Source organism: Erinaceus europaeus, chromosome 16, assembly GCF_950295315.1.
Source record: "Erinaceus europaeus chromosome 16, mEriEur2.1, whole genome shotgun sequence".
In the NCBI taxonomy this organism is placed as follows: Eukaryota; Metazoa; Chordata; class Mammalia; order Eulipotyphla; family Erinaceidae; genus Erinaceus; species Erinaceus europaeus.
In genome coordinates this window covers 70,659,071-70,681,832 of record NC_080177.1, presented here as the reverse complement: position 1 = coordinate 70,681,832, position 22,762 = coordinate 70,659,071, and the positions used below count along the sequence as shown (strand labels likewise).

Here is a 22,762-nt window from a genome sequence, read left to right as displayed (position 1 = left end):
GCACAAGAGGGGTTTTGCTTTCTTTCATTTCCTATGTAGGCAGCTACAGGTTCACCAGGCATTCCAATTAAAATATATCTTGGGACACTGAAGCCATTCTTTTAATTTTAAAGCTGAGGGTTGTAAGAAACATTTAAGAATAGAAACAAAGATCTGAATTTTTGTGATAACAAAGATCTTAACCTCATTCTTCCAATTTACTAAATCATTAAAAATCATTATGAGATGATGAGGAGTCTGGCAGTAGCACAGTGGGTTAAACGCACATGACACAAAGCATAATGACCGGTTACGGTTAGGATCCTGGTTCAAGCCCCTGGCTCCCCACCTGCAGGGGAGTTGCTTCACAAGCCGTGAAGCAGGTCTGCAGGCATCTCTCTGTCTCTCTTCCTCTCCCTATCTCCCATTTCTCTCTCAATTTATCTATATCTCTATCCAATAACAAATAAAGAAATAAAAAATGAAAAATCATTATGAGATGTCAAATCTTAGTTTCTCTATTAATGCAATATGAACAAACAAGAAGTTGAACTTTATCTGTCATCAAAGTAGCTCAGTTGGATAGGTTGCTGTTTTGCCAAGTGCTTGACCCAGGTTGGTGCTAGACTCAGGTCTGAGGCTGGTCCCTGTTTCACTGAAGAATGCTTCATTGTGGTAGCCCCTTTCATGCTCTACCTTTCTGTTTCTGTAATAAAATAACATTTAAAAAATCATCACTATCAAATAAATTAGGTTTCTATATCCAATATGTATGTATGCTGAAGTTCTAAGCTCTAGTATTTTAGGATATTTGTGTTCTTTGAGATTGGGTCTTAAGACTGTAATATAGAATTTATTTATTTTAAAAGTTTAGTTATTCATGAGAAAAAGGAGGAGAGAGAGAATGAACCAGACATCACTCTGGTACATGTGCTTCCAGGGATTGATCTCGGGACCTCACACCTGAGAGTCCAGTGCTTTATCCACTGTGCCACCTCCCAGACCACTGTAATATAGAATTTTATGCAAGGCCCCTAAGAAGAGGAGATTAAGTTGTAGACAACACATACAAAGAGAGGTGGTCTTCTATGAACAAAAGCAAATGAGAAACCCAAACAAACAACCCCCCAAAACATCCATCAATAAGTAATAGAAAGAAACTTCAGGAGAAACCAAACGTGACAAGAACTTGATTTTTGATTTCGAGCATCCAGAATTTATGAGTAAATATTTTTGTTAATTTTGATAGGGTCATCCAAGTAAATTAATATCCTCCCAGCTCCACAAATTGTGTAGATAAATGAAGGCACTTAATTTGGACTTTAACAATCCAATGCATCCTTCAGAAACTGACACAGTTGTTACATGTGCATAAAATTGAAAGATTGCTGGTAACTGCATCAAGGCAGAGACTGTAGATTCCAGGGCATGAGGAGCTGTAAAACTGTAGAGCTACACGGGGGTCTGTAACAGTTACTTCAGTGGCACTGCCAACATTATTGGGAGTCAGGGGTACGCAAAGCATCTGTTTCCCCATGGTGATTTCCTGCTCGCTCTTGAGTTAGTAGCTTTGAGTTCAGTTCTCTGGTCCTCTTGGAAAAACTAAGACAAAACAATAGAAATCAACATACTCATTTTCTCATTTTCTTTTTTTTAATTTTAATTAATTAGCTAATTAATTTCCTTTTTTGCCCTTGTTTTTTTATTGTTTTAGTTATTATTGATGTTGTTGTTGTTGGATAGGATAGAGAGAAATGGAGAGGGGAGGGGTAGACAGAGAGGGGGAGAGAAAGATAGACATCTACAAACCTGCTTCACTGCCTTTGAAGCGATTCTGCTGCAGGTGGGGAGCAGGGGGCTCGAACCTGGATCTTTTCGCCGGTCCTTGAGCTTTGCGCCACCTGCGCTTAACCTGCTGCACTACCGCCCGACTCCCTAACATATTCACTTTCTACTAGTTCAGTTAGAATCCATTTATTTCCCCCTGAAGGAACCCTAACAAATATAATCTCCTTATGAAAGTGAGTAATTTGGAACAAAAAGTATATTCACGGATATGTTAATGTGGGGAAAAATGACATCCAACAGCCCTGCTGTTGTGACGTATCAGGTGGCTTACTGATACTGGGCAACAGAATTCTTTTTAAATTTAGCTTTGAGCCCATTAAACTGCTCTTACTCTAGACAAACCTTAGAGTTGGTGAAGGCAGAGTCTGGAATGCTTTGTCATTTCTCCACTGTGTCAATGCTGTACCCACTCACACCAGCAGAGCACATTCTGTTAGCAGGAGGATGTTGCTGCCACAAGATGGCGGTGCTTCACCTTCAGTGTTTGTGTGGCTCTGAATTCAACCTGTGTGTGGAGAGCAAAGTCTTGAGTGTGCTTCTGATTGGCTCAGTGAGAAACTCCAGGCTGTAGAGGGACTAGAGTATTATACCTTACAAAGAGAATTCATTCTTCAGACTGAGGAACTTGGCATTATTTCACATTTCAGAATGGAGATTCCAGCGATCACAATAAGAAGAAGAATGGAGACACTCCAGAGGGCATCACTGGTGATTCTGTGGCTTCAACTAGCTAGTGAGTTGGGGCTCATGGGGGTAGAGCAGGGTGGTCAATAGTCGAAGTTTTCACGTGTAAGGGAGAAAGCCTTCTTGTTGATTTGGAAGTATGTCAGAGACTGACCATTGTTCTTTGACTTTGTGTTTCTGCCCAGGGCTGAGCAGCCAACAAGAAGAACAGAACCTGCAGACCCTGACTGTCCAGGAAGGTCAAGATGCCCTTATGAACTGTAGTTATAAAAGTTCTATAAACAACTTACAGTGGTATAGCAAGATTCAGGTAGAGGTCTTGCCATGCTAGTTTTAATACGATCAAATGAGAAGAAGAAACCTAGTGGAAGATTTGAAGTCTCCCTTGACACTGCAAGCAAAAAAAGTTCTCTGCTCATCATGGCTTCCCAGGCTGCAGACGCTGCTACCTACTTCTGTGCTGAGGATGCACAGTGCTCCCCACACACCTGCAGCCCCTACATAAACCCTGTTAGTGCTGCCTCTTAGAGCAGAGCCAAAGTGACAAAGTGGTAACATTCTTGTGAGTTTTCTGGCCTTGTTTGCCCTGGACCATAGTCTGATTCTCTGATGTCCTGAGAATGAGGGCACCTGCTTCATGGCAGGGAGACTCAGCTGCAAGGCCCACACAGAAACAGGCAGCGTAATGACATAGATCTAAATGGTGCAGCTGCCTGTCCATCTAGGCTATAAAGTCTAAGTCCATTGTTGGGTTTTTGTACTAAGTTGATGGAAGCTGTTAGGGACAGTGCAGGGATAAGAGGCTCTCAAACTCAAATAGAAGAGATAGGAAGCACCTTGCACATTTTCAGGGAGTTTTGAGAAGCCATATATACCTGGAAGGCGGGGAAAAGGCAGATGATATCAGTAAATCAGTGAGAAGCTAGCCCCAGGTGGGATGAGGATGGGGAGGGGACGGAGAGCCGTGAGTAGCCATTGATTGCCTTTTTCTTTCTATGACCTTTACAGACTGTCCTCATGAGCTCTCTCTGCACCTGTACAGTCCAGTATCACTTCTACACAGATTTACATCTTTGTTATAAAAAGTTTTAAAATTTTACATCTAAAAAAACAGAAGTAAGCAAACTTGCTAAAACTTGTGAGAACAGTGATGGTTATCTTTGGGAGGTGGGGATATAGAACTCTGGTGGCGGATGTGGGGTGGAAGTATATAGTGTAAGTACAATTTTGTAACCTTCTATTAATATCAAATACAAAATTAAAAAGTAAACAAAAATAATTATTTAAAAAGTGCTTTGTATGTGGTTTTCAGATAAAGTTTTATTGGAAAAAAGTCATAACCATTTTTTTTTCAATCAATATGGTTGCTTTGTGCTGACAACAGAATTGATCAGCTGCAGTAGAAATATAATTTCAAATCTTCCCAAAATATTGAATATTCGATTCTTTTTTAGAAAAAAGTTTGTCTGTTCTTGACGGATAACCATTACATGTGAATTTTGAAATCTGTACTTTTATGTTGATTAAAACAGCACTTGATAAAAGCATGCTTCTAATAACTTTTATGATCAAATTATAACAAAACAGTCCTTTTGAGTTTGATTCATTTTTGTATTTTTAATGGTAATTTTACCAAAGTAAAGACAAATTGGATAACTATAATCTACAAATAAAGATGCCATAATGGTTTAAATGGATAAAATTGTTCAGAAATTTGTAATTATGTAAGACACATTATAATGCAGACAGGCTAAACTCCAAGAAGCCAGTGTTACTTTTTTATATCCATTGAAATATATATTACTTATATTTATTTATTTTTAGTGTATCAACATGTAAATAAATAGGTGTAAGAATGTTAGTAAATAATTATATGCGTATATATATATATATATATAGTCTCAATGTTTAAACTTTGAGCACTTCATTACATGATATGATTGTATAGTGGGAATTTAATTGGGTACCTTTAAATAAGAAAAGTAAAAATAGTAGTAGTGATCACTGATCACAACATAATTGTGACAGAAGAACATTAAGTTTCAAATTACTGCCATTAAGTGAGTGACTGAATCATGTGCATCTATCGCTGTCTTCTAACAAGCCCACATCAACCCTTTGGCATCTGCAAATGATCATATCCTATCGTTTTAATTTTATTGATTTTAGATGGGTTTGCATTTCTATATCATTTGGTAATTGTGTGAGAACTGTGAACCTCTCAAATTTTTTTGTGTAACTTTATCTTTGTGCTTATTTTAATATTTATTTATTTATTCCCTTTTGTTGCCCTTGTTGTTTTTATTGTTGTAGTTAGTATTGCTGTTGTTATTGTTATTGATGTTGTCATTGTTGGATAGGACAGAGAGAAATGGAGAGAGGAGGGAAAGACAGAGAGGGGGAGAGAAAGATTGACACCTGCAGATCTGTTTCACCACCTGTGAAGCGACTCCCCTGCAGGTGGGGAGCCAGGAACTCGAACCAGGATCTTTATGCCTGTCCTTGCGCTTTGTGTCATGTGAGCTTAACCCTCTGCGCTACCTCCCAACTCCCAATCTTTGTGTTTATTAAGGTAGCATAGTAGTTAAAAATAGTGAGTATAGATTATTTTTCTTACATGGGTATTTGTATTTTTCTCAATTTTGAGAATTTCTGATGCACTTTTTACCCAAATCCTGCATCTGCTTCTGGGAGGAGTTAGTCACACTGGAAGACTAAGATACAAGCCCTCACCACAGAGAGTGCTCCATAGTATTTCAGCTAGTATATGAAGGAACCCTGCACAATCTGTTAATGAAAATCTGCAGGGAAAATAATTCACAGGCTATTCTGTGATCTTGAAACTAGTCCTTCAGTTGTACGATCCAGACCAGGATTGTTTGCACTATTGAGTTTCACCTGCAGAAACTCCCTCATCACAGAATGGAACCTTTATTCTCTTGTTCTTTGATTATTTTTTTCTTCAATATGGTCACCCTAGAAATGCTACTGCTACTACTGTCTAGGGTCAGACAGTACTGAACACACCAGATCTAGAAATGCTGCCTCTTACATAAGGTCGATGAGGAGGACTGTCTTTGTCTTTTGTTTTATTTTGTTTTGCATTTTTTAAAGATACAAGCAGGGGACATAGAGGTATGGGGGGTGGGGAGAGAGAGAGGGGTTATCTGCCCAGGGGAGTCAGGTTGGCATCATGGTAGCATCTGTAATTTTGTAGCTGAAAACCATTAAGGTATAAAGCAGAACAAATTGTTTATTAAGGAGGAACCTAAGTGTATGAGTATAGCAGATGAGATTTGGGGTCTTTATGCTGGAAGAAGCTAGAAAATAAGTCTATTTTAGGTATATTCCAAGGGGCCTGGAAGACAGATAAAGAAGGAGACAAGTAGAATCAATAGACCTCTGCTGCTTAACATATTGATTTAGGAGGAATGATATTATTTCAGATTTATGCACCTGAAATTATTGGAATGCATACTCTTCTGGGCATATTTAGAGAGATGTGCACAAATACTAAATTTAGGGCTGTAAATAGTTCACTAATTCTGAGGAAAGAGGCAAATGCCAATATAAACTGTGTTCTGCTGTGTTTTTTTTTTAAATGATATTTCTATTGCTGGTGACTGTGTTGGTAGGTTATATATTCTCCCTCTGCTAATTTATATCATAATTAATGTGTGTTATTTAGAGGAGGATGAGAATTATTAGAAGTACAAATGCTGAGTTATAACAGAATTCCTTGCACTTAGGCATTGAGAAAATGGTTCTGTATTTATTTTTTGCTTTCACATGTAAGTTATGCATGTACACAAATGATACCTGCCTTGTTTCTTCTTTGCTGTTACTTAATATGGCAAAGAATCAATTGGTAATAGGACTGAAAAGACCTGGTCTAAAGGCATTCATGAGCAGCAATGCGTTTCTCATACAGCTTTTACTGGATCACATGACTAACCAGTAGAAAGAAAGACTGAGAGTAAATGTTTTGCCCTCCTGGTAGAAGTAAAAGTTCCATGGTTATTTTTTCCCATGATTCTCTTCAGGGAAAAGGGAGGCATATATAAGACTAATAGGTGCATAGTTAACAATAATTAGTAGTAAATTGTTTTTCATTAAAGTCCTACATTATCCATCACACAAGAGTTAATTGCACGTGATTTAATTTTTTTAACTTTTATTTTTATCTATTTTTGTTTTTTTGTATTTTATTTATTTATTCCCTTTTGTTGCCCTTGATATTGATGTCATCGTTGTTGGATAGGACAGAGAGAAATGGAGAGGAGGGGAAGGCAGAAAGGGGGAGAGAAAGACAGACATCTGCAGACCTGCTTCGCTGCCTGTGAAGCGACTCCCCTGCAGGTGGGAGCTGGGGGCTCGAACCGAGATCCTTATGCTGGTTGTTGCGCTTCGCGCCACGTGCGCTTAACCCGCTGCGCTACCGCCCGACTCCCGTGATTTAATTTTATTACTCTTTATTTTCAGCCTGGTGAGTGATAATTAGACAGAATAGATGCTTCAGAGTTTAACATCTCCTACCGATCCAAGAAGCATGTGACATGACAACCACATTCCATATATATTAATTCTGTTTCCTGTGAAGGTACAAGCATCACTCAGAAGGTAGCAGCATCGTCATTTTGCTAAGACTTGCTAAGCACAGGAGAAGGAATTAAGTCTGCATGTGAAATAGAACAGGAAACAGGACACGTAACACAAGGGGGGTATTACCTAGATGCGGACCACCAAAATACTGAGGGCTGTCAGAGGTCCTACCACAGGTTCTACCTGTCTTGTTAAGTATGGCCACAAGCACAGGCCTCAAGTTTCTCTCAATTCCAAAGACGTGGAGTCAGTAAACTTCTGTTTTATGGGGACTGAAAGGGAAAGTTAAAAGTCAGCTGAGTCAGTGGTTTCAGTTACTTTTTCCCTCATGACTACAAAGAAAGAGTCAGTTATTCTGTTTCTTTTTTTTATATTTTTTATTTTTATTTTATTTTATTTTTATTTATTTATTCCCTTTTGTTGCCCTTGTTGTTTTATTGTTGTAGTTATTATTGTTGTTGTCGTTGTTGGATAGGACAGAGAGAAATGGAGAGAGGAGGGGAAGACAGAGAGGAGGAGAGAAAGATAGACACCTGCAGACCTGCTTCACCACCTGTGAAGTGACTCCCCTGCAGGTGGGGAGCCGGGGTTCGAACTGGGATCCTTATGCCGGTCCTTGTGCTTTGCGCCACTTGTGCTTAACCCGCTGCGCTACAGCCCGACTCCCAGTTATTCTGTTTCTTTGCTCTTCCCTGCTGGATGCAGCATGACCAAGAAGGTAACTTAAGTCCAGTCTGCGATTTCTGTGTTGGTGAGAGAGACTGCAGCCTTGAACTGTGAATGTGAAGCTTGTAGTTCTGGTCATTATTTGTTCTGGTATAAACAACTGTTGCTAAAATTTCGATCGGCTCTAGCTGGCCAGGCTAGCTTCACGGGCGGGTAAAAGAGACGACCAGAGACAACGGCTGGGTAGGGAAGCTGTATTTCTTTATTCAGGAACAGTGATTCATAAACTAAGACAAACTAATCACCAAACAGAACTCTGCTGTCTCTTTGCGGCGGCGCAAGCACTCTCTCTAACTCTCGAACTCTGGAACTCAGGAACACCTCTCTGGGTTCCTTGGGGCGGGGCCAAGCGGGCCCGCGAAACTAACTGAACTGATCCAATTCTCTTGGCGGGGGAGAACTAGAACAACCCAATGTAAAGCATACAACAATTCCCCCTTTTCTTTTTAACTAAATGACTATAGTATCAAGGGTGTGGGGTGAACAGAAACCTATATCGTACAGGCATTTTTAAAAAAGAAACTGGCACAAACATGGAGAAACATGCAAGCAAGTAACAAGAACCAGTGTGCTGTCAAGGGAAGGCCTGAGGGGGCCTTTTTTGCCTCTGTGGGCTAAAGTTTATCAGCTTAAAAAAAACATTTCTTGCCTCTGGGGGGCGTACTTGCCTCGACGGGCATTTGCATGGGGGTGGGGAATGGCCTAGAGTCCCAAAGGCAGCTGGCTGCAATTTACTTACTATGAAACAAAACTTATTATTAGCATATTTCTAATAGAGAAGGAATTTGAGACTTTTACATATCAACAACGTCTTTTAACCTTTTGTTACACCCATTCAAGATGGGAGTCACGTTGTACTCAGGAAAGGAAACCTCAGGCATGAGAATAATTAGCATAGCCATTGTGCGATCTACCATTTCTAATAGAGAAGGTAATGGAGAGTTTTACATATCAACAAGTCTATTTAACCTTTTGTTTAGACCAACTTAGTTAAAATATATTGATTGTTAACTAATTTTTACCTCAGACTTTAAATGTAAGTTAATTTTATCTTTATGAGAATTACATTGAAAACCTTTTACATTTAACTTTGTCTAGTAAGAATTTAGCCTTAAAGTTATTGTTTACCAAACTTTAAACATACACATAAACATGGTCATTAATACACAAGGAGAGAAACCTTTGTTACAAAGACATGTCATTTCAAACACGAATTTAGATATGTACTGTCTTAGTTGTTGGGGGGGGTGCGTTGTCCAGTGGTGGTCTCTTGGGCAGCTTCACTTCTAGGAATTGCAGGTTGCGATCTCTGCACAAATCTCTGCGTACTCCAGCTTGTCTGCCTTCAGACCGGACCGGCAGCTGGAGATCTCGTGTGCCCAGTTTCAGCAGGGAGCCCGGGGGTCCGGGAGGTCCGGGATCGTTCCAGAATTTATAGCAAGAGGGCAGGCGGACCAGCTTTGTAGAAGGCATGGGCCTAGGTGCCCAGGGGTGGCGGCCATGATAGGCTGTCGCGGCCCTGCCCCATGGCCCTGCCATGTCTGCTGCCCTGTTCGCAGTGGCCGAGCAGCGTGGAGGGATCACGCATCCAATGCCCTGCACCACGCGGTGGAGAGCTGGCTCCTGTGGGCTGGCCTGCGTGCTGGCATTGGGCTCCTGTGTGGTGGCATCGGGATCCATCGTGTTTGCGTCGGGCTCCAGCGTGGTGGCATCGGGCTCCTGCGTGTTGGCATCGGGCTCCAGCATGTTGGCATCGGGCTCCTGCGTGTTGGCGTCGGGCTCCTGTGTGGTGGCATCGGGCTCTTGCGTGGTGGCATCGGGCTCCTGAGTGCTGGTGTCAGCCTCCTTCGGTCTGTGGGGCTGCGGGGCTGCGGGCACGGTGCGCGGGGTTGTCTGGGCACAGCCGGCTGGCTGGCTGTTTAACCAGGTGGAAACAGCAGCTCCGCGCCTCGCCTCCTGCCTGCTGGCTATTCCCGCTGGCTGTTCTGAGTTCGCCCGAGCGAGTGGAAACCACAGAGTGGTCCAGAGATAAATGTTCCAGAAACAGCAAAACAGTCTTGTGAAGAAAGAGCAGAGGCCTTTGGAGATCTCTTCACAAGCAGAAGAGAAGGCCATAGTGCATAGGTAGCCAAATTGTCTTTACTTATCTGAGAGATGCACAGGTCAGGTCCACGTGGGCGCCATTTGTTGTTAAAATTCGTTGGCTCCAGCTGGCCGGGCTAGCTTCACGGGCGGGTAACAGAGATGTGGAGACATACGGCTGGGCAGAGAAGCTGTATTTCTTTATTCAGGAACAACGATTCATAAGCTAAGACAAACTAATCACCAAACAGAACTCTGCTGTCTCTTTGCGGCGGCGCAAGCACTCTCTCTTACTCTGGAACTCAGGAACCCTCTCCGGGTTCCTTGGGGTGGGGCCAAGTGGGCCCGCGAAACTAAGTGGACTGATCCAATTCTCTTGGCGGGGGAGAACTAGAACAACCCAATGTAAAGCATACAACAAACAACCACCAATTGAAGAAAAGGTTTTCCTTATTCTTCTTCTAGCATTTGCCCTTCTTTCGTAGCCAGTCAACAGCGTCAGGTTGAGCCTGATGTCTGCTTGTTGCTGGCTTTGAAAGTGACTGGGATCCATGTGGATTCAGTCAGCTAGGAAGGATCGTCAGTTTCTCCAATAAATGGGTACTCACGGGATGCACCACGAGAAGGTCGATCCAATGCATCCCAATTTTTCCTTATTTATCAGGAGTATATGATTTAAATACAACAGATGGCGGGTATTCTCTGGACTTCCTGAAATTAGCTGGTTCCATCAGTCCCACATAATAGCTTGGGGACTCAGCAGTGCGTTTCTGTGCTCCGAGGGACAGCACAGTGATGTGGGCACTGGAGAGACCCCCTAGAACCTCAACAGAGAGACCCAAAGAAGGGAAGAGACAAAGAGAGAGACAGACTGGGAATATGGATTGACCTGCCAACACCCATGTTCAGTGGGGAAGCAATTACAGAAGCCAGACCTTTCACCTTCTGCATCCCACAATGATCCTGGGTCCATACTCCCAGAGGGATAAAGAATAGGGAAGCTATCAAGGGAAGGGATTGGATATGGAGCTCTGGGGGTGGGCATTGTATGGAAATGTATCCCCTCTTATCCTATAGTCTTGTCAATATTTCTATGTTATAAATAAAAATTTAAAAAAAGGGGCAAGTCAGAGACTGTCAGCACAGGCAGGAGTTCGGCAAGAAAACCTTACTTCAATTCACACAAAATGCCTAACTCTGTCATTCATTAAAAGCACTTAAACTGTTTTTTTTTCTTGAGAATGAATTAAGACAGAATCAGTAGCATATTACTGATCATAGTATGAAAAAGGGCAACAAGAAAATTAATCTTGTGTTGGTTCTATTGAGGTGCAGAATGGCCTGATTATCTTTAGACGAAACAGGTGATTCTGCGGATGAGCTGTTAAGCCTTGCAAAGCACACACACATTTCTTCATTCATCACCATGCAGAATACACTCATCTACTTGTAATAAAGATTGCTTTCACTGATTTTTCTCAAAAACAGTATTACTACTCAATTATGCAGAATGAATTATTTATGTTAGTTTTCATTCCATAATCATACTAATGACCTCCTGCATAACTGAATAAAAGAAATTTGAAATGCTTCTCAGACTACCTCCCTTTGGCTTGTCTCATTTGGTGACAGGCTTATGATTTTTAAAAAAGGATTTGAATAAATTTCTCTCATTTAGATGTATTGGGCTAGGCTCAAGTCACATCATCTCTATTCCAGCAGGACTTTCTACATATTCTTTATCTCTGCTTCCATTTTTTTCATGTGTAAAAGGGTGATAATAGGTCCTACCTCATGGAATGGAGAATGAAACAGTTCCATGTATTCACACACAGCAAGCCCTTGGATGAAATCATTTTATTCAGAATCACTTTACTATAAATTGCCGTTGTCACCAGTGTGTCACTGCGCCATGCCAATTGTTTTCTTCATAGATAAAGATAGACAGACAGAGAGAAAGACACCACAACACCAGAGCTTCCTTCCATGCGGTGAAGGCCAGTCTCAAGTAAGGATTTTGTGCATGACAGAACAAGCACATTATCCAAAAGATCTCTCTTGTGGTCCCTGGAATCATTTTATTATGATGAAGAGAAAAAAAAAGTCTCAGTTAAATGAGGATTTGTTATATATTCCATAATAGCAAAACAGGGGTCAGGTGGTGGATTACCTTGTAGAGTGTACATGTTACCATGTTTGATGACCAGAGATCAAACATCTGATTCCCAACTGCATGGAGAAAGCTTCATGATCAGTGCAACAGTGCTGCCAGCATCATTCCTCCTCTCTGTTTTCCTCCCTCCCCCTCTCTCTCTTTTATAAAAAATATTTTATTTATTTATTAATGAGAGGGGTAGGAGGAGAGAGAGAAAGAACCAGACATCACTCTGGTAAAAGTGCTTCTGGGGACTGAACTCAGGATCTCATGCTTGATAGTCCAACACTTTATCCATTGTGCCACCTCCAAGACCATCTCCCTTTCTATCTCTCCTTGTCTCTCGCACTCTAATAAAAAATGACTGTTGGCTGTATGGAGACTGTGCCCTAATGATAACCCTTGTAGCAAAAAAAAAAATCAATCAATTAAAAAAATAAATTATATGCACACACACTTTTAGTGCAGGAAAATAGCATGATGTTTTTACTCAAGAGAGACTCAGTTCATCATGATCACTATTACTATCAAGGTCAGATCTGGTTCTAGGACTTGCTTTCAATTTTCAACCAGGTACTTTTTCTGAAACACAAATTTTTACCCATGTGTCAACAACTGTATTGTAAAATCATTGCCCCTCCCTTAAAATGATAAAAGAGTATGTGTGAAAAGAGTAAGCCAATTATTAAAAATATATTTTCCTAACTACAGAAAAGAAGTACATTAGAAACTTGAGAGTTCAGGCAGGGACACTTTATTCCTCCTAACAAGACTATTAAAGTACATTTTCTCATATTTGCTGATAGACCAAACAAGAATTGCTCTTAGACATTTTCAACATCCATTCTAGCCTTCAGGCTGATTTGATTTCAGCCTTGCACACAACTGAATAAACATCCAGGAAAGCTCCATTTGTCAAGATAAAAGCTCACAAAGAAATGACATTTTTTCTCCCCTGTAAATATGCAGCTAATAGATAAATTTTGAGACACTAAATCTCTAGGTTATAAAAGGCTTTATTCCCTCCTATTTTAAGCAAATATAAAGACTTTATCATATACCTAAAATATGATAGATGAATTAATTTTCCTCAACAACTGTATTGTAGACCATTAACCTAGAAATAAAATGATTAAGACATATTTTTTCCTGGGACTGTTATTATTGGTGTAAATCAGTTCACAGACCCTGTATTTCTAGTCCCCAACTTTCTAGTCTTTGAAACTTTCCTGAATAAAGTCCACAAGGACACGGCACTCATGCACCACACTCCCTCTCCCATGGTTTGACCATAATAAATAAAACAGATGGAATAAAGCATATGTCTCACAGTTCTGTTCGTTACTGTTTACAGCTTATGAAGGGTAGCAGAGAAATGATCAAATTGGACCACTGGGAAGGGGACCAGAATCAGGGTAGAAGAGCAGAGACAATTCTCACTTAAACTCTAGAAATCCAACCAGCCCTCACCAAGTCACTTCAGAGTCAGATCATTCATGGGCATAAAGAAGGTGTTCCCTGTGGGGACTGGGCAGTGGCACACCTGGTTAAGCTCACATAATACCATGAGCAAGTCCCCACTCCCAACTTGCAGGGGGGAACGCTTCATGAGTGGTGAAGCAGGTCTGCAGGTGTCTATCTTTAAAGAAAATTAAAATTCCAATTAAAATAAAAAATGGTGTTTCTTTCCCAAAGAAATGATGAATAATGCACCCTATCATATTAAAGTGGAAAATCCTTTCTTTCTTTCTTTCTTTTTTTCTTTCTTTCTTTTCTTCTTCTTCTTCTTCTCCTTCTCCTTCTCCTTCTCCTTCTCCTTCTCCTTCTCCTTCTCCTTCTTCTTCTTCTTCTTCTTCTTCTTCTTCTTGCATTCCTTGTCCACACTGCCAAACTAGACTGTCATGTATTTCATCCAGAACTAAAGTGGCAAATTCTTTATTCTGCCACTTCAGTAACATTTCCCCCCAAGCATTAAGCTTACCTTCTCTTTAGCCAAAACATATATTCCAAAGAATAAATTTCCCTTTTTTTCTAAGTTATTTTTCTTTGTTTTGTGTGTTAACATATTCCCTCACAGAATGGACTGAACTATTGACTAGACTGCTAAAAAAGATACTCTGGTGCTTTATCCAGTTCAAATGCAAACCAGAAAAGGTATGGCCTTTGTATTCTGCACCAAGAAACTAGGAAAAAGAATAATCTGCTCTCCAAACATGACAAGCTCCCTGAATTCCCTGCTCACTGATGGAATACACTGATGTGTGTCTCTGCTAAAATGAGTTTCACTGAAGAATTCCCTTTCTCCACCTCTCCAGACTGAACTCTTATCTGCACATCCTATGACCACATTCTCTGGAAGGTCCATGGGGAACACAGCAAGGGAGAATAAATTCTTGTCTCACAGCTCTATAGTCTGGGAAGGTGAAGCCTAGATACCAATTCAGACAGCTATGGGAATGTAGAGGGTTCTCAACAATGTGCAATCACCATCCTTATTTTTCAGTTTCCTGACCCAAATCTTCAAATATAGAGGACACATAACTACTTCTTGAAATTTCCCAGTCACTCTTCAATCCTTACGTTTGATACTTTGCTTTACAGTTCAAAAAATTCATACCAACAACTGCACCATGGGCAAAAAGGATAAAATTAAAAGGACAGTACCATGTGTTTATAAGAGCATAGGACAACAGAAGTTCTCATAGACTGCTGGGCCATTTTGTTCCAACACTGCCCTCACTCTGTTCAGGGAGAGAAATGTGCTACAACTGCTCTTGTAGCATAGCAGAGTTTTGGACAATGGGCTTTGAGAATAACAGTTTAAACACTGTAGTTTAAAACAGATCAAATGGTAGTTTCAAACAGATCAAATGGCAAAACTCTCAACTCATCCAACTTTCGGCCAAATTAGAGTATCGAAACTAATTTTCAAAACCACTTTAGGCATGCTAGTGACTGGGGAAATGGCCTAGTCAGTAGAGCATTGAACTCGCATGTTTGAGGTCCCCAGTTCAACCCTCAGCACTGCATATACAGCATGGTGCTCTGGCTTGTCTCAGTCTTTTTGTACCATGTAAATCTCATATGTAATAAAGAATCTACAGTATGTTAACACGGAAGATTTTTATTTATTCTAAATGCTCAATAGTACTAATTTAAAAATATTTATTTATTCCCTTTTGTTGCCCTTGTTGTTTTATTGTTGTTATTATTGATGTCGTTGTTGTTGGATAGGACAGAGAGAAATCAAGAGAGGAGGGGAAGATAGAGAGGAGGAGAGAAAGATAGACACCTGCAGACCTGCTTCACCACCTGTGAAGTGACTCTCCTGCAGGTGGAGAGCCGGGGTCCTCACGACGGTCCTTGCGCTTTGTGCCACCTGCGCTTAACCTGCTGCGCTACCGCTCGACTCCCAGTACTAATTTTTAAAATTATCTTAGTTTGTTTATTGGCTAGAGACAGGCACAAATCAAGAGGGGAGGAGGTGTAGAGTGGGAGAGAGACAGAGAGACACCTGCAACACTGCTTCATCACTTGCAAAACTTTCCCCCTGCAGGTGGGACCAGAGGCTCAAGCCTGGGTCCTTGCACACTGTAATGTGTGAGCTCAACTAGGTACATCACCACCCAGCTCCTGGTAGTATTATTTTTTTCGGGAGTTAATCAGGGAATGAATGGAATGGGATGAGGAATGGGAAGGAAGTGCTAGGTGCCTGCCGGACTTGGTGGCCCGCGTGCCTGTAGTCCCAGCTACTCTGGAGGCTGAGGCTGGAGGAAGTGCTAGGTGCCTGTCTGAACCCCCATTGTGCTGGCAGAGCTGTTTGTTTCTTCTTGTCTACCACTTGGGACTCCTACACTCTGGGAGTTGGGCACCAGAGCATCAGAGGTTAAACATCTGGATGACAGGCCTAAGAGAGGGGAAGAGAGATGAAAGACAGAAGTAAATCAGGACACTGGATGTAAGACTTTCAGACAGATTTTATTTGCTTAGTGATAAATGCATCAAGTGTCTATTTCAAGTGCATTCCCTCATTCCACAAACGCAGGCTTGGGCTAATGGAATTGTAGGCAGGGGGTAGGATTTGGTTTTCTTATCTGCTTCTCACTGGACCGAAAGCAATTTAAGATAGTAATCACATATAGTTTTATTTATGTATTTATCTATCTTTACACATAATAGGTAACTGTGAATTTTCAGAATGAATCTGTAAGTTTAGGAATCCCTGAACATTCACAACAGGATTTAGAGCAGTGAGGTGACCTTCCCTGACAGAGAATTTTACCAGCAGACTAACACTATGCAAAATCCCAGTCTGAATATAAGTTAAAATGAATCTAATTTTAATCGGCGAGGAAGAACTAAACTGAATATCCACTGAAGAACATTGTTGGGTCTGATTTACAATGGCCATCACTATATATTGCCATCGCTGTCCTTTAGAACCTGTGTAAGAAAAATCACAGCTGTCTGCAATGACAAAGTCCCGGTGCCTGACACAGCTTTTTGTAAGCTGGGAACAAAGATGTGACTTATTACTATAATACAATCACACCTTGCATGAAGTTAGCCAAGTCTTAGAGAAATAACAAGCTAGTAAAACGAACCCTTTTAAATCTTTTGCTCGGTGTATTTCACCAGTACAAATAATTATAGAGGAAACTGGAAAATAGGTACATAGACACAGAGAAAACACAACTTTCAATAGAAATTCCTGATAGAATCCAATTCCCTGAGAGAACAAATAAACAAGGGACAGTTAAAGGCCATGCAAATGGCTTTGGGATAAAAATAATGTGGCTAATAATGTTAAACTTCTAACCTTGGCTTATTTATTATTATTATTATTATTATTTGTCACCAGGTTCATAGCTAGAGCTTGGTGTCTATACAATGAATCCACCACTGCAAGTGACCATTTCCCCCCCTTTTTAATTTTGTACTTTAATTTCTTTTATTTGATAGGACAGAGAAGAATTGAGATGGAGAAGACAGGAAGGGAGAAAAAAGTAGAGACATCTGAAATACTCACTTCACTACTTTTGAAGTTTCCCCTGTAGGTGGGGACGAGGGGTTTGAACCCAGGTCCCTGCACATGGTAACCTGTGCCTCTACTGAGTTACTGAGTGAGCTAACGACCAACCTGTAAGCCTGGCCATCTTGAAGAATGTGTTTAGCTGAGCAAAGCTCAAGGACCTGCATAAGGATCCTGGTTTGAGCCCCTCACCCCCGGCTCCCCACCTGCAGGGGAGTCGCTTTACAAGCCAGGAAGCAGGTCTGCAGGTGTCTTTTTCTCCCCCTCTCTGTCTTCCCCTCCTGTCTCCATTTTCTTTCTGTCCTATCCAACAACAATGACAACAATAGTAACTACAACAATAACAAGAAACAACAAGGGCAACAAAGGGGAATAAATAAATAAATATTTATTTTTAAGAAAGACTGTGTTTAGCTGGGGTAAAAAAAATGATGTAAAGAGAAATAGAAAGGAGGGTTGGCAAAACCCAAGTTACCTGAGGAAAGCTATTTATCTGTCACAAGACTAATGGTGTAAGGCTCCTACAATTCAAATATGGTCCAGGGGTCCTGAGTGTGTGTGTAACAAATTCAATTTCCACTCTTTCTTAGGGGAGAAGAGCGACTCTCCCACCCTCTGCTTTTCATCGTATGGTCACATGTCAATGAACAAAATATTCTTTGAAATATGTCTACAAACATGAGATGCTTCCACTTCCTCAAACTCCTATCTCACACACACACAGAAATATCGACGAGAGAGCCTGGCAGCTTTCAGTAAGCTGTCCCTGTGCTGGTGCTCAGAACCTGCCTCTGGGAAACAGCCCGAGACTATGTTAGGACTCATTCCGCTTTTTTATTTCTGTGCTGCCTGTAACGTAATGCTCTCAAACTGTCATCTCATTAATTTCGACCCGTTTTCTAATTGTAATGCATTCTAATAGATATAGCCTTCCACTTTTATCAGTGAAACAAAAACTGCAGCAATTTTTCTTTTCATTATCTATTTGACTTGACCACTTTTTTCAGAGAAAGACAGATAGGGTTGAGGGTGGGGATGGGAGTCACAGCAATCATGTTTAAGCAAACTAGAGACCTCTGTATCATGCAGAAAATGATGAAAGTAATAGTTGAATATTTCCACCATATTTAGATGTGAGCCTAAAAGCGAATGTTTAGCGCTTTGATTTTAGAGTCTTGTCCCATTCTGTATTTACCCCTTAAATTGCTTTTAAGACAAATACTCAGCTGTGGTGCAGTCTGACAAATATCCGCTAGAGGGCACTGTCTCCTTTAGATGTAATTCAATGGTGGTTTTACTGCGTATTTTTGCATTACCACACAGGCTCTTGTGCAGAAAAGAGTTCTTGGTTTCTGAGTAAGGTGTTTATTAAAATTCTGCTGCAGAAATCCCTGTCAGACGTGGTATATTCTAGAAAAACAAAGAGAATCATTCTATTTTGCTAACATGTTTTCTACCATCTGCTTATTTCTTATGATCTTCATATTCAGTAAGTAAATTTTAATTTAAAATTTTAATGTTCTTTTAATTTTTATACAATCATAACTGACTTCACTTTATCTTCTGGCTGAAAAATTCTCCTTTTTTAGTATGAAGATAACAAAATAATAATGATTTATTTTTATTTTTTAAACAGGGACTAAAGGAGACTCAGTGACCCAAACAGAAGGCACAGTCACTCTCTCAGAAAATAAACCCCTGGTCCTGAACTGCAGCTACCAGACCTCCTATTCAAGTCCTTTCCTTTTCTGGTACGTCCAGTATCTTCATAAAGCTCCCAAGCTGCTACTGAAGAGCTCAACAGAAAGTGACAGGACAGAGTCTCAAGGTTTTCATGCCAGTCTTGTTAAGAGCGACAAGACCTTCCACCTGCAGAAGCCTTCTGCACAGACATCAGACTCAGCTGTGTACTACTGTGCTATGAGAGACACACAGTGAGGGAGACAGCAGGGGGAGCTGAGCGTAAACCCCGTGGGGTGCAGGTGGGGCCACAGGGAGCAGCCCTGGGTGGGGGTGGAGATGTGAACTCTTTTCCTGGACACCGGTGAGTTTTACTGAGAGGTCAAGTTGCCACAGGTCATGTCTTCACATGATACTGTATTATTAACCAGAGAGTCAAATGGTTAATGTAACCCCATATTCTGGATTCCAAATCTGAGCTATACAACCACTCCATAGGAAAACTGGAGTTTCTCGAGCCAAGAGGTGGAGCAGCTGGTTGAATGCACACATCACAGTACACAAGGACCAGGGTTCAAGCCCCAACTCCCTATTGGCAGGGGGAAAGCTTCATGAGCTGTGAAGTAGGTCTGCAGGTGTCTCTCGTTCTATCATCCCCTTCCCTCTCGGTTTCTCTCTGGTTCTGCCCAAAAATAAATAAAATAAAATAAAATACAAAATATTTTTAAATAAAACAGTAGTTTCTCATCCAAGATCTTTCATTTCTGACTTCAGATGAACTGTAAATTGAGGTTTTTCTTCAGATAGGAACAAGGAAAATTAGTTTTTGTTTCCTCTTTGTCACCTTTCGAGTTTCTTAAAAAATTTTTTTTTTTATTTATAAAAAGGAAGATAGACAAAACCATAGGATAAGGGGGGTACAATGCCACACAATTCCCACCACCCGATCTCCATATCCCATCCCCTCCCCGATAGCTTTCCCATTCTTTATCCCTCTGGGAGCATGGACCCAGGGTCATTGAGGGTTGCAGAAGGTAGAAGGTCTGGCTTCTGTAATTGCTTCCCCACTGAACATGGGTGTTGACAGGTCTTTTAAAGGTGTGGCTGCCTAAATCACTGGTCACTGACAGCTGGTTTACTCTCCAGTCCTCTTTGCCTCCAGGGAGGTGCAAGTGAGATAAGAAAGTGGGGAGAGGAAGCAAACTTTCTAACCTGTGATCACCTAGTTGGTGTCCCTGGCAACCACGCTTAGGTGAAATCCGACAGGCTCTTCCTAGGCCTGACGCAATGTGTCTTTATTGTTCTGGATGCTTAAGACTCTGCGAGGAAGGCCAAATATGTATTTCATATCATCACTCACCATATTCCATGTGAATGGTTGGAGCTCTTTCTTCTTTTATTTTTTTTTAATATTTACTTTATTTATTTATTCCCTTTTGTTGCCCTTGTTGTTTTATTGTTGTAGTTATTATTGTTGTTGTCGTTGTTGGATAGGACAGAGAGAAATGGAGAGAGGAGGGGAAGACAGAGAGGAGGAGAGAAAGATAGACACCTGCAGACCTGCTTCACCGCCTGTGAAGCGACTCCCCTGCAGGTGGGGAGCCGGGGTTCGAACCAGGATCCTTATGCTGGTCCTTGTGCTTTGCGCCACCTGCGCTTAACCCGCTGCGCTACAGCCCGACTCCCTCTTTCTTCTTTTCTTTTTTTATTTGACAAGACAAAGAAAAATGGGTGTGTGTGGAGAGAGAGAGAGAGGGAGAAAGACACTTGCAGACCTGCTTCACCACTTGTGATGTTTCCCCCTTGCAGGTGTGGAGCCGGGGCTCAAACCCAGGTCCTTGGTGGTCCACATGGTGATATGTGCACCACTGTCCAGCCCCTTAGCTCTTTGTTCTTAGATTGCTGTGATATCCCATTTCCTTTAGTCATTCTATTTGGCTCTGTTCAATCTCGCAGAGCACATTAACGCCCCCCCCCCCCAAGTGTATTGATTCCCAGCTGCAGGCGGTTGTCAGATGGCTTGGGGACAGCAGGGCTCACAGTTGACCACAACTCTTGAGCCACAGCTTTGAAAGTGCAGAGAAACTGCTAAACCAGCTACAGAAAAAGCAACAAATGAGGTTTGCTTTGTATATTTTATTTGGTTTTTAGTTCACTCTCTTACTGATGGAATTTTTTTTCTATCATGAAATTCACAGATATGATACATTCAACTTAGAGTGTCTTGAGAATTACCTCCATGTGGCAAAATAATACAGATATTTCCAGGGGCCAGGTGGTGCCACAACTCGCAAGACACACACATTACACTGCACAAGGACCCAGGTTCAAGCCCTTGGACCCTACCTGCAGGGGTAAAGCTTCACAAGTGGTGAAGCGGGGCTGCAGGTGTCTCTTTCTGTCTCTTTCTCTTCCCCTGCTGCTCCAAATTTTTCTGTCTCTATTAAATAAAATACTTTTAAAAAACAATACAGATATATCCTTTGCCTCAGAAGTTCACTTGTGAGAGTTGGGAAATAGTGCAGTGGATTAAGCACATCTGGCGCAAAGCGCAAGGATCCCGGCTCGAGCCCCTGACTCCCCACCTGCAGGACGGTCAATTCACGGGTGGTGAAGCAGGTCTGCAGGAGTCTGTCTTTCTCTCTCCCCTCTGTCTCCCCTCCTCTCTCGATTTCTCTCTGTCCTATCCAACAACAATAGCAATGACAATAATAATAATAATAGTAACAACAACAAGAGTAACAAGGGCAACAAAATGGGAAAAATGGCCTCCAGGAGCAGTGGATTCATAGACAACAGTCTTGTGATATTTGCATCAATAGTCACATTGCGTTAAACTTTAAAGAGATTCTATTTTCTCCTTTTGTATCACGGATATTATATGTTATTAGACTCCTGTGCAATCCTTTAGGGCCAATAAAGTCAGTAAATGATTGAATGAAACAGTTGTCTAAATTAATTACAAATCAGCACGTTCACACCAAGCAAATCAGACGCCATCTCCATGCTGAGACACAGAGCTATTGAAATGCAGATCCTTACTGCAAGCCTTTGAGCCCAGCAGCTGCAGCAGAGGAAACAAAGAGGTATTTGCAATTTTCAAATGGCTACATTTAATATAGGAAAAGAAAGCACTGGCCTGGCAGACTTGATTGTCCTCATTTTCATAGTAGGTTATGATATTTGAAAGGAAAATTTGCATAGAATAGGTTTACTACTATGACTAATACTAGTAGTAGTATGATTTTACCAGAGCACTGCTTAGCTCTAGTTTATACTGGTGCAGTGGATTGAACCTGAGACTTTGGAGCCTCAGACATGAGAGTCTCTTTGCATGCAATCTACCCCCACCCCACAGTCTTATTATTGATTGCTATCTGATATGTGCAGCTCAGCAGATTTTTATCAATCAGGAAACCTGTTGTGATAGTAGCAGAAACAGACGTGGAAGCTTATCCAGTACAAATTTCTCCGAAACCAATGGTTAGGTATGTAAAATGAAAAAGTTGTGGTGATTGAGTATAGATAAATTTATTTTTCTTTCTAGGAAAAAAAAATCAGTGAGCAGTTTGGACTGAGACAAATCAGCACACAGACAAAAAGTCATATGAAAGAGAATTATTAGCTGTTCTCAGAAGTCACACACTCATCATAATAAACTGCATTTCTTTTCTTTTCTCTATAAAAAGGAAACACTGAAAAAACCATATGATAGGAGGGGTACAACTCTATACAATTCCCACCACCAGAACTCCTTATTTCTTGTGAGAATTGCAAGTCTCCCTCAGATCCATTGACTGAATAAGGCAAAGGTTAGGATCATGACTGTGCTACCATTCAATTTAACCTTCCCAAATGTAATTATTATTATTATTATTATTATTTTTGTCAATGAAAGTGTGACAGGAATAACTGGGCAGATTAGATTTTCAACCTTATCAACAAATCCAATACGACTCAGGCACTCTGATGAG

The 22,762-nt window shown here is 41.0% G+C and overlaps 1 protein-coding gene across 1 annotated transcript in view; it reads left to right on the top strand.

Annotated features, from left to right (window-relative positions):
• LOC103125982 (T cell receptor alpha chain MC.7.G5-like) overlaps positions 1–22,762 on the top strand; it is a 578,475-nt gene that overhangs the window by 31,753 nt on the left and 523,960 nt on the right. The window lies entirely within an intron of this gene.